The following is a 10,386-nucleotide window of genomic DNA, read 5'->3' on the forward strand; positions in this document are numbered from 1 at the left end:
CATTGCAAAAATTTGGATAATTACTATATTTTTCTACTTCTGTTTTATCTCCCCTTCCAACTCAAGTCTTACCTCCTCCTTGAAGCACTCCATGATTTACCCCTTCCCTGAATTGTTGTAAAATTTCACATTTATCCACTTCATTTTGCACAGATGCACAGTCCTATATTTTTTGTAACCTTTACAGTCATCCCCAGCCTTCCCCCAGTCAATTCCCAGCATCTTCAAAAAGTGACCTTGGTATACTATTTCATACACATGTGCTTACAGAAATGTAATTTGAACAAGTTGATTCACACTCGGGTGTTTGCCACTGATATGACAGCTTCCCCTATAATACTGGGATCTTAAAAGAGGAAAAATAGTTCTTGGGAGAATAAGAAATGTTTAGTCTAAAGAGAAATCCTGTCTCCTTAGGATGTTCTGAAGTGCAAATATGGCCCATTGTTTACCCCAATGCGACAAACCAATCTTCATGGAATTTCTGAAACCCTTGGGGAGAGATCTTAGGTGAAGGTATCCTCTAGACGGTGCCTCGGCCGGGACCCTGAAGCCAGGCACCAGCCATTTCCCAGAGACCAGTACATCCTTCTTGCCTCAGGCACATTTTGATGCGGCCCATCAGGCGCTCCAGCAGGTCTAAATTGGTCCAGGTAACAAGAGGCCTGATGTCTAGGTCTTGTTGACAGGCTCACAGGGCTGGGGAATATGTTTTCATTTCAGGTGATGTTGGAGGGTCGCCCAGTTCTGAAAAGGAGCTTTTTCTCTTAAAGGCATCCTCTCTCTTCCTATTTTCATCCTCCAAACTCTAGCTGCATCAAGGCCAAACTTGCAATTCAGAGAGAGAAGAGCACCAGAGGACCAATAGGATTTTTATTAAGTGCTTGTTCTGTGAGAGGTCGAAGCGGGTAGGGAAGATTGTTTGGAGAAGGCAGAGTAATTGTCACCTGGGAAGCCGGTTATTCATGAACTCCAGGAAGTAAAAATGAAAAAGCCCTTTTACATCAATCCACTTCTCCTCCTGTCAGGGAAGAATGTGCCGGTGATAATCGCTGCTGAGTTGAGCATCTCAAGACATCATTTATTCCACTTTCCTTTGTCTTTCAATCCACATGTATGTTTCTTCAGCTTTCTCCATCTGCTATTTTTCTTTTTAATAATAATTAAAATAGGAGGCATCTATCTTCTGTAGGATTTATCTTTGGATTTTGTTTTTCTTTTGTTTTTGTTTTGTTTTCCTCTTTGCTTTTGTTTTTCATTTTATACCATCCTTATATTTATATGTAGATGCCCTGCTTTCATAAAAACTGCATTCTCCGTAGCTCTTCTGTTTGCAGTGTTAAATCATCGTGGCATTTGTTGGCTTTGGGTGTGAAAAGATGTGGGGCTGCTCAGGCACTAACACACACGTACCATTGACCAATTTGTGCCAGAACGTCAGCAAGATTATCTTTTTACCCCTTTTTCTCCTTCATACAGTCAAAATGAAAATATGGTGTCTGTTAAATGCAGAAATCTAAACAGGAATTTATGGGAAGGGTCACCTATATCTACTGATTTTTTGGTATTCGAAAACAACTTTTTGTGCACTCAAAAAAAACAAGGACAGCTAAACAAGCAACACTGCTGTTGCTTAGAAGCCAGCAAACAATAGTTGGCCAATCTGCTAGTATTTCTCAAGTCTTGCCCATTGCCCGCCTTTCTGGAAGAGGTGTTGACGCAAGCAGCTAGTGGGAGAAACAAAATCAAAAGATTTTCATCTGCCACAGACTGGGTAAGCTGCCCCCCAACAATAGAAACTTGACCGTTCTTATTTCTGGCCACACCCTTGGGCTGAAGGACCAAAACCATTTCGTACACTTCAAAGTAAGCAGGGGCTTGCAGCTTCTCACTTCTCACTCCGGAAGTGCCCACTTCCCGGAGGCCAAGGCAGCATGTTCATTTGCTGCGTGCCCATTCTGGACTTCATACTTAGCAGGTTGTCATGGCTTTTGCTCAAAACCAGACCCTGAGAGGAACATGAACTCGATCCATGCCGTAAATCAAGTTCTAATACAGGGTGAGAACCTTAACCCCTCTCCTCCCAGGTCCCCCTGCACTCCTCCACATGCCTCCAATGCTATTGAAATGATTCAGCCAGCCGGGCTGTTATTTTTATCACTCAGTCCCAAAGGTAAAATGGTTGGCTAATTTGGTTCTTATTCCCAACCCCCGCCATATTTAGACATGGAAGGGGAAAGACTAAGAAAAGAATGCTTAGGCAAATCAGTCTGAAAACAAAGCTTAGGAAAAAATGGAAAGAGAAAAAGGGAAAAAAGCCAGCAGAGAGGAGGCAGCCTGTGTCTAGACAATCCCCCTTTGCTTTCGGAAGCCTCCCCTCCTCCTTTTATGACTGTTTCTTCCTTCACTCTTATTAATTTTTCTCTGCAGCTTATCTCTCAGCCCTGAGGTAGGGAAAGATCAGAGTCTATGCACTGGCTCCAGAGGCGGGCGGCTCTCCGGGCAGCCGGGACCTGCAGGGAGCTCAGGAAACACACTCACTTGGCAGCCATGAGGCCAGCAGGCACCGCAGCTGCCCTCCTGGAGTAGAAGGTGATCTTCTCATCCCTCACAAGCACCCTGAGGGAGATTAATAGTCATCTTCAGCTTTGGACGTTTGTTCTCTTCCCTGTGTCCTTGACACATACAAAAGATCCACTTTAATGCCTCTAAGCAGAAGGAATAACCCCAAAGGGTTAAGGCCGGGAATGGACAGGGTTGTTCAAAGACACGCTGCGTGGAACTCTTAATGAGTGCTATGCCTTCACTATGCAGCGTTGATTGTCATCGAAATGTTCAGAGGGGTTAAAAACTAGGGGCTCGAAATGAACATACTTTCAGATCAATGTTTTGATACTTGTTATCTGCACGACCTTCATCGAGTTACTTAAACTCTCTCAGCCTCAGCCTCTACATCTAGAAAATGGGGAGGATAATAATAATAACACTTAGCTCAGAAGGTTTGGAGAGAATAAGATGAGTTAATGGGAGTGGCGTGCTTAGCATAGTACCGGCTGCACGTAAGCACACCACAAACTAGGGCTGAGTGGTGAGAAATGCTATTATTACTGTTGTGAATGTGTGATTAATTTTAATTATTGGCGAGGCGACCTGAAATATGATTGAGGTGTAATCTGTATCCAAGGAAGGGTCTCAGAAAAGAACAGACTGGACTGCCAAGAAAACGGTAACCATTCGAACCATTTTAAATGGAGGGAATTTAATAGAAGAACTGATTATGCAGGTGGTGGAAGAGAGGAGAAGACAAAACAGAAGATGGGGAAGCAACCCAGAGATGAACAACAGCAGGAAGCTGACGCCACCCTTAGGACGGAAGAAACACAAGAAAAAGGTGATGTGACACCTTCTAGCCCCTGGCCAGAAGCCAGGGGCTACCTGGTGGGAGCTGGGACCTCAGAGTGAGGGGTGGTCGGGACAGCAGCTTAAACCACAGAGGAGTTCAACCACCACTGTAAACTGTCACCTGAAGCAGAAAGACAGACCCACACAGGTCCTCCCTTCCTTCTATCCTCCTGTGCATGGACTGAACCTGGCCAGAAGCCTACTGATGAGGCAGTCTGGGAAATGTAGTTTGCAGACTCATCAACAGCTATAGATTCAACAGAGATATATTCCAAGCATGGAGGAGAAAACTCTTCGTACCTACGAGGTTGAAGGAAAAACTGCTTGATATACTGAGGAGAAACCATCTAGATTCTGGGTTTTAGCTTTTAGCTGGAATGCCTAAAGATCCAAATGTTTAAAGCCAGGTGATGATTTTGTGATGAACGTTACCTGAGATGGAAGATATTAACAACACAGAAAAGGAGGAAAGCTGACAAGCCCACACCTTTGGGGAAGCTCCTTTCATTCCTTTTCTTTCTTTCTTTCTTTCTTTCTTTTTCTTATCTAGAGAGCCCTTATCCACAACGATTTCAATAACTTTCACCAGACAAGCCCCATTATTATTTATTGAGGCTGGTTGTGTAAGTTATTGATCAAACCACTATTGACCACAGTGAGAAAATGACTTTGCCATCGTAGAAGGCCAACAGTGATTCTTCGGCGCATTAAAGAGTGCAAAGGGGAAGGAAAAATTGTCAGTATCTTTGCTTTCTGCAGAGTTGCTTTCAAGCAGAGGGATGCCCCTTTGAAAATGTATCAGTCTTAAAGTATGAGAGAGGGCACTAGATAAAGACTCAATCTGACACGTGCTGGAAATGTTCACCTAGCGCTTTGGCTTCAGCTCTGTGTCCTAGACCATAACACTTGTTTCTTATAAAGAGCTGGGCTCTGGCTGTCTTCCCAGCACAGAATGGCCTCCCTAGCCATTTCATTACCAGAAATTACAATGATCATCTGCCTAACTGGGAATAGCATTATCTGAAACACAATTATAAGTAAACTCACGGAAAGTCTAGGTGGCCTGGTGATGACTAATCAGAAATATTACTGCTTGGCACCTCACACCAGATCGTAACTCATGATCATCACAGGTGCTCATCATTTTCCGAAGCACCTCAATTACCACGAACGTGGCTGGAAGGAATGAAGCAGTTACTAATATGTTCAACTTCGGTGTCTAGGAATTAAAGCACGCAAAGGTCCAGGGACATTAGGATCAAAAGCCCTGGTCAAAACATGTTCTTAACTACATGAACGTGATAATGATTTGATCTGGTGTGATTCCAACTCTGGGATTCTCACTCAGTGGGAGTGGGAGGAAAGTAACCCTGAAAAATGGGACTGCTCAGGACTAGAGCAGCACCCACTAATTTAATGAGGTAGCAGGGCACACACTTCAGGAGATGCAAGCTACAGGGACTTCCCAGAAGACAGAAAGCACTGGACTATGGCTTTATTTGCATCTGGAAATAAATGTAGTTATAAAATCATCTCCATAGGACTTATGGGGACCTAGCCTCAAGGGCACTGATTCTGCCAAGCCCAGGTCTTTCCTTTCTAAGCCAAAACAAACTAACCAAAAAAGCAACTCACGTGTTTGCCACGATGGAAGAGAATATTTCAAAGTAGATTGTATGTGTTTAGCCTTACAATAATGCCTAGCCAACATGACAGCAGAATGATTCCTTGTTGTGTTTTTATTTTATTTTTTTTGCGTTACGCAGGCCTCTCCCGTTGTGGCCTCTCCCGTTGCGGAGCACAGGCTCCGGACGCGCAGGCTCAGTGGCCATGGTTCACGGGCCCAGCCGCTCCGCGGCATGTGGGATCTTCCCGGACCCGGGCACGAACCCGTGTCCCCTGCATCGGCAGGCAGACTCTCAACCACTGAGCCACCAGGGAAGCCCCCCTTGTTGTGTTTTAAGTCTGAACTTTGGGCCAAAGGTTGGCTCAGGTTAACTCTGAAGACAGAGGACCAAGAGGCCAGACAGGAAAGTCAGCTGCTATATCTAAAGCAGTCCAGAGAGTAGGATCGAGAGCCTTGACCATCTGTGGCCCAAGCCACTCTACTTTCCCTCTTTCTAAACTGCAGGGATCATCAGAAGAGGTGGCAATAGCATCAATGGTGGTAGCAGCATCAGTGGAGCCGTTCCGGAGCCGCCTAAGGACAGTCATGGTGGCTGGTAAGTCAAGCCATCCCTGTGATCAAAGCAAGGGTAAAGAATAACAAAATGAAGATTTAGTTTGTATTGGCACTCCCCATGCATTAAATATAAGAGAAGTGTCCCCAAACGAATTTCAGTCTTTTTGAAAATGATGCTCTAGGAGGAAGAGCAAATATTGACACTTCAATAATGTTTGCCCAGAAATCAGCGAGCTGTATACAGCACTCAGGTATCTATGTTACTGGAATCAATTAGGAAAACGGAGAATTGATATCCTCCAATGAGAAATATATGGTAACTGCTGACATTACAGGTAACGTCAGCTCTGCAAATCATCTCTGAAGTCATAGGCCTACCCAACACTGTCATCAATGTTTGGGGAATCTGTCTGAGAACACAGCCCTTACTTCGGTTATGCTGTCCGTTGCTCTTACCAGGCACTGTCTCCCCCAATATGCAGTTTCCATACCCTGAAACTAACTCTTTCCATTAATTCATTCATTCAGTAAGTTTGTTGAGAACCTACCTTGTGGTAGCATTATTTTAGGATGGACAGAATCTCTGGTTCCAGTAGGGGAATAGAAACAATGAAAAAGCACAAAGTTAGATATTTTCACAGGAAAATGAAAATGAACGAGTCATGTGAAGACCTGAGTAAGGAGTATTCCAGCTAGAGGATCAGTGAGTGCAAAGGCCCTGGGGTACATACAACTGCTTTCTCTTTACCCTCCTGGTGTGTTTAGTTGTTCTCCAGTCTCTGGTTGCTTCTGAGGCTTTTTGCTCCTTCCTTCTTTCTTTCCTTTGTCCCCACCTTCTTCCTTCCTTCCTTTCTTTTATTTTATTATTTATACTGTCAGAGGTCTTTTAAGGAGTCTTATGGCCATGAAAATCTTACATCTTAAAGCCTTCTCTTCCCAAACAGAATTTTGTTGTCATTGTTCAGATGCCTCTCTCTCTTCCCACATAGATTTTAAGTTCTTTGAAATGACACACTAAAGTGTCTTAGATCTTTATGGATTTCCCAAAATGCCTAATATAACAAGGGGCATATAGGAGAGGTTCAGAATAATGAATGTTGGCTCAAACTACAATGTTTCTAGCTGGAGAAGGTTGTTGAGATTAATTTGCCCACCCAAGACATTTTTTAACTATACATTCCTGGTCTCTCTCCTTCTCTTATTTATTTGTATTCAGTTTATCTCCAGAGAGCTAAAAAATTTTAAAGCACTGTGGGGAAGAAATGCTTAGATATTGCTAATGGTTTTTCTTTGGGGTATCAATTCTTATCCTGTGAAGTAACTGATAAAGTCTTTATTGATAAAGGCAGTCCAGTAACAAGTAGTTTTTATGCAAGGAATACATGTGTTCAGTGTAATCGGGCTGGCCTAAGGTTGAAAGCTGAAGTTCATTAGCTTCTCTTAATAAGAGATGATTCCAAAGAGCCAACCAGTGATTTATAATGTGTTTGGGAAAAGCCCCAATCCTTAACTTTTAGAACCAGAGAACAGTTTTTTTTTCTCACTTCTCTTCTGAAAGAGGAGAGACGTGACCCTGGTGAGATGGAGGGGTGCGTTAATGTAAATTCTCAGTCTGTGGCTTTCAGGGTCACAGCGTCAGCCTCCTAACTTCAAACTAGCACCAATGAAAAGGGCTTTTAGAGCAGCAGGCTGGTACCATAGTGATGGGATGGTTGCTAAGGATGTCATTATCACTCTGATTGCAGGAATCGGTGAGTTAATTGGCACGACCTCATTCAAGTCCTCAGGGCCTACCTGTTCACAAATTACAAAGGAGACAGAAAGTTGATCTTTTTATAGTGTCAGGAGGAAGCACCTGTTAACATTTAAAATAACATCTGAAACAAGGTATAACACGTACTATTTATCTACCTGTTACCTTTTTCTCACACTGCATCCTCCCTTCTCCTCTTTACTACATAGAATTAAGACTTGCCCTTCTCAAAAAAAATTTTTTTTAATTGTACTATTGTTCCCATTCCCTCTAGCGTAAGGGGGAATTATTTATTTATTTATTTAGGTCTGAGAATCAGCCATTAAACTGAAGAAGAAGGCTCACGGAAATGAACTGAAATGTCTTATAGGAAGAAAAATAGCAGTGTGAAGATGAAAAAAAAATCCAGGATAATGGAGATTGATCGCTTGATCTATCTATGGCCTCAAATAAAACTGATTGAATTTAACATGTTAGGTTACAGTTAAAATGCTTAGTTGTTTCAGTCAGGGTAATATAGTTTCAGATTTTCATAGGGAGCCATTTATTTATTTTTGCATTTGTGAGTCATTTAGTCATTCCCTTGTGAGTGAGAATACATTTATTTTCCAACTCCCTGCTGTTAGGTGTTCTATTAATACCACACTAGTTGAAATAAATGGAGCAGTAGAAACTGTTTGGTGGTGAATTTGTTTTTCAGATTTTTTTTTTGATACTGCTATTTTGGTAAGTTGGTTTCCCAACCTCTCCAGCAGTTTAAATAGAGTCTTAACTTCTCACCCTTTCCCCTCTCTAGCTGCACATTTGATTGTTGCTTTTGCCTCGATATGGACAACTTCAAGGCCACCTGAAGCATTATAACCCAAGAAATGCATAAAAGAGAGGGTGTATGGTAAAATCATTCTAGTCAAGCGATAGACTTGTCAAAAATTATGGACAAAGTGACAGCTTTCTTAAACACAAGTTTTCTCTCCACCCCTTTGTACTCTACCCCGAAAACCCAACCTAATAAAGAGGAAAATTGGCTCTACAGGTTATAAGGAAGGGGCAAGGGTCACATTTCCCAGGATTCTAAAAGGGAATTTTCAACTGTGCTCGAGCCCAGTCAGGTTTGCTCATGCGCCTTTGGAGTAAAGCTGGGCAAAGATAACGTCCTTGTTATTCTGGGCAGCTAATTACTGTCAGTAATTGTTGTCTGTAGTGAACACGATGCGGCTTAAGGGGGGATGGTGGAGAGGAGTGCTGGGAGGCGGGTCCGCTTGGCTTTGAACAACATCCAGCCCTCGGAGGCTGATTCGAACAGGAGGGCTTCTTTGGGGACAAGTTCAGAAAGGCCGCAAAGGGGCATTGGAGGGAAACACGTGGACCTCCCTACGTTCCGGCACTGGCAAAGGTCAGGCAAATAATCGAATCACTCTTCCTCGGCTTTCATTTCATCGGCTGCACTTGTGAGGATGGGGAGGGGGCTGGAGAGGGGAGGTAGTAGGTGGCCCTGCTCCTCCCGGTGAAGGGGAGGGAGGTGGTCAAGGACATTCCATTCCATTCTCTACTCTCACTGAAGCCTGGGGAAAGAACAAAGAAAGAATGACAAGGATACAGACATGCTGGGCACGTGCATTCACAAACACACACACAGGCAGCACTGACAGTAAGGAGTCAATAGGAGCAAAAGGATAATTTATGCCGAGACTGGAAACGCTGAGAGAAAACCAACACAGAAGCGTAACGTGGGGAGGGGAGAGAGGATGAAGACAATCCCTCGCATCTCTTAGGGACCACTCTCCAAGATCTAAAACTACACCCATGCCTGAGATACTTATGAAAGGAGTATCACCTGAAACTGACAAAGGAGGAAACTGAGGCTCAGAGAAAGGAAGTAAATCCTTCAAGGACGCAGATCAAATATTCAAGGAAGTAAGGACTACAGCTCGGGTGTGTGAGCTGGTATCCTGACACCACAGGATCCTGCGCAGGTGGCAGCAGCTAAAAGCAGCACGGTGGAGGAAGCGATGCGAGATGGGGGGCCCACGGGGCAGGCTTCAAGCTGCTTCAGAAAGAGACTTGCATCTTGGTGAGGCTCTGGACTTTCTCCGATTTCTTTCACTTGTTTTATGAAACCAATAAAGTGAAGTCAGTGAAACATTTTACTGGCAGCTCTGGGTGTATTCTAATTGGCCTATAGTTGGAATTCCCGTCATTGCCAGGGAGAAAGCAGCCGCTCGAATTCCCTGAAGATGATTTAGGGGTAGATTTATGAAGGGGAAACAGGAACAGGGGTAGAGACTCAACTTCCTAAAGCCATTTCCTTTGATTGGGGTGGGGAGAGTTTTGCCACCAATCTCCTGCCTACATTCCTAAACATTTTTACCAAGGTCCCTCCTCCATTCCCATTTTCATCAACGGACTTGAAATCTCCAAAGATCAGCTTACAGGGACTCCCTCAGCCAGAGGGGAACCATCACCTGAGACAGATCCCAATCACTTTCCACCTCTGTCCACCAGCCAGGCTGGCTGCTGGCTGGGAGAACTGGGTTCTAGTGTTTTCCCCAGCCCAGCCTCCCCCAGGGTTAGTGAATGAAGCTGGAAAGGAACTCCCTGCCTCTGCTGCCCAGGTCCACAGTGACTTTGCATTATGCTGAGACAATGAGGGTAGTGTTTGCGGCTGGGACTCTCTCAAGCAAATGCTACTGAATACATTTGGAAGCAGCATGCTTAGTTGGACACTGCCATGCTGTAGGAACCAAAACCAACTGGAAAAGGAAGAGTGTAGAAGAGTTTAATTTCTTCAACTTCATCGTACGGGGTCTAAACTTGGACCTAGGTTCAGATTTCAGCTAAAGTCGATTTTGAATCTTGTTCAAGTTATTTCACATCTTTGGTGCCTCAGTTTCCTTATCTGTTAAAAAACAAAGCAAACATAGCATTTGTACCCAATTTACAAGTGTATTCTGAGGATGCAATTATATTATTTGTGTGAAGCAATTAGCACAGAGTTTGAAACACAATTAGTACTTGACAAATGTTAAACAAGCCTCGCTAGCTGGTAAGT

The 10,386-nt window shown here is 43.7% G+C and overlaps 1 long non-coding RNA gene across 2 annotated transcripts; it reads left to right on the forward strand.

The window, feature by feature from the left end:
• The first annotated feature begins 1,710 nt into the window (after positions 1-1,710).
• Positions 1,711-9,750, forward strand: LOC141279062 (uncharacterized). 2 transcript variants are annotated; one of them, XR_012332814.1, is made up of 3 exons: positions 1,711-1,774; positions 5,534-5,624; positions 8,134-9,750. It is a non-coding gene; the product is annotated as an uncharacterized lncRNA (long non-coding RNA). The 2 variants fall into 2 exon arrangements; XR_012332813.1 differs by lacking the exon at positions 1,711-1,774 and adding an exon at positions 3,215-3,391 and having other exon boundaries at positions 7,644-9,750.
• Positions 9,751-10,386: the final 636 nt, after the last annotated feature.

Source organism: Tursiops truncatus, chromosome 7 (genome assembly GCF_011762595.2).
Source record: "Tursiops truncatus isolate mTurTru1 chromosome 7, mTurTru1.mat.Y, whole genome shotgun sequence".
Lineage (NCBI taxonomy): Eukaryota > Metazoa > Chordata > Mammalia > Artiodactyla > Delphinidae > Tursiops > Tursiops truncatus.